This window comes from Etheostoma spectabile, chromosome 23 (assembly GCF_008692095.1).
Source record: "Etheostoma spectabile isolate EspeVRDwgs_2016 chromosome 23, UIUC_Espe_1.0, whole genome shotgun sequence".
NCBI lineage: Eukaryota > Metazoa > Chordata > Actinopteri > Perciformes > Percidae > Etheostoma > Etheostoma spectabile.
In genome coordinates this window covers 6,994,217-6,996,473 of record NC_045755.1, presented here as the reverse complement: position 1 = coordinate 6,996,473, position 2,257 = coordinate 6,994,217, and the positions used below count along the sequence as shown (strand labels likewise).

Below are 2,257 nucleotides of genomic sequence, written 5' to 3'. Positions count from 1 at the left end.
CGACTTCTCCTTAAGAGGAGTCACAGCAAACACACACTCAAAAATGATTAAAGTATTCTTGGACAACTTGAAACAGCTACCTTTGAGAGTCATTGGAAAGATTAACGATTTATCTTTTCATTTCAGAGCTGTTGCTGCTTTGAGTTGTATATCATATTTGTCTTTAACATGTCCTTCATTACAAAACATCCGGGGAGCAACAGAAGCAATGGCGTTCCCCTAATAAAGGCCAAAGAAGAAAGTCTGGCAATATCACTTATGAATATCATCTTGTTTATTTTTCTCGACCACAGACAAGTTATTGAGTTGAAAAGCTTCATTGACTGTTTTGGCACGCAATTATAGTTGCCTAGGTGCGCCTGCAATGCCATGATTGCAACAGTGAACCAATGCTGTAAAATCCTGGAATATTTACTGCAGTGTGCCCGCCATGTGCCATTACTAGGCCAGCCTTGCTTTGCTGCTATCTGCAGCAGCGGTCCTGCGTGCGAATAAGGAAAGGAGAAATGTCGGGCAGTAACCAAACGATAAAATGGACTCTGCTGATGACTCGTGTCCTGCTCCCTTCTTACCCCCCTCTGCCTCCCCTTCAGTGTCCAGCCTATTCTGTCTCCCACCCTTTCTTGTCCTTTCAGTAGCACTGTTATAGCCTACAGTAATAAACAGCTCTGCTCTGAACAGCTAGTGTTAATTTAAGCCTGCAAGGAGGATCCTTTTTATATTTTTTGTGCCAGATACCACCCCTGCTGTCTTTCTCTTTATCCCTGTCTCATGCACACCTACCAACCTCTGCATCAGCCTGCTGAAGGTTATTCACACCCGTCCGGTTTCCACCTGACTTCCCTCCCCAAAAACTCTGTGGCCAAAATGCTGTAATGCCCCTTAGCAGTTTTCAACAGATTCCCCCAGAAAAACTTCCTCTCTTTTGGACTTCATTCCCCTCCGGTCATCTGTTCCCCAAAGGAAACCTAGAACTCAGCACAGGCAAAATTTTCCCCTCCTTTCCCCCCAAAGTAGCAGCCACACAAAAGAGATTGGAAAAAGGGAAAATTGTCCAAAAAACGACAGATCTCACATCATGGAGCACAGCTAGCTGGTATTGATTTCAATCTGTCTTTATAGCTCACGCAGAATGTGAAGGGGAATTGCCCACATTAAAACAAATAAAGGTGGGGAAACCTTTTTATACTCCACCGTTTTCTCATATGCGTGTGTTTTTTACTGTGGAGAAGAAGACGAAGACCAGAGCAAGTATGAGCAATAAAACAGCAAACTAATATGGCCGCTTGGTTAGTTGCAGTCTCTCCTTCCTCCTCATTCTCAGTCCTGGAGGCTGACAGAAAAGGCGTTACGCTGCTGTGTGTTTCCACCGGAGAGAGAAAGAAAGAGAGAGAGAGTGCACTTGTCTTGCCTAACTCTCTCTTCCCTGTGTCTTTCTGCACCATTCACATATCAAATACACAATGTACGAACGCAAAACCTTGAGAAAAATGAGCAAAACATGAGTGAGACAAAAATCGAGTTACTACAGGGGTTTAACACAGGTACTTTGTCAAGATAAATAAATGACTCGTGTCCCTTGATGAGAAAAACGGATCGAGCACCAAACATTCATTAGATTGAACCTGTGACGTCACATCTCGCCACGTCTTTGAACCAATTGCACTGGCTGCAGGCATAAAATGCCACCACAACTGCATGCCGAGAATTAATCAAACAATAGTGTAAACAAATGCAGGTTTCACCAGCAATTTCAAGAGATCCTTAGTCCTCCTTATCAATCTAAGACACCATTTCTCCTAGTCAGTTGTTTACCATCTAACGTGGCAGGAATTCAAAAAACTTGGCAGAGCCCGTTGCACTGTACGTCGCAGAGAGTTCACTTGAGGATACGACTCTGGTTTTGGCTCAGCTGCCAACTTCTGACACTGTAGCCCTCTGCGCGGCCTCGCCCCTGCAGGAGCGGTCTGCGTAATGCTGCCATTGATGAAACTCCAATATTAACAACATAATTTATGGCACCTCCAAGAGTCCACAACCATAATTTTTTCATCCACACCCGTCACCTCCTGGTTAAATCCAATCAGTGCTCTGCTTTTACATTTATTGTAAGTGTGTAAAAGCATATTGCCTTGGTGATATTTGAGATGCATGCAAGTCATATTTTAAAGTTCTGCATAACTGGGACACAGTAGGTAAAGAAAGAGAAGCTGCAGTAAAGTGATTAGGGTTTAAAAACAATCTTTAAAAGATGCGG

The 2,257-nt window shown here is 43.6% G+C and overlaps 1 long non-coding RNA gene across 1 annotated transcript in view; it reads right to left on the bottom strand.

The window, feature by feature from the left end:
- LOC116672833 (uncharacterized) overlaps nt 1-2,257 on the bottom strand; it is a 31,375-nt gene that overhangs the window by 5,889 nt on the left and 23,229 nt on the right. The window lies entirely within an intron of this gene.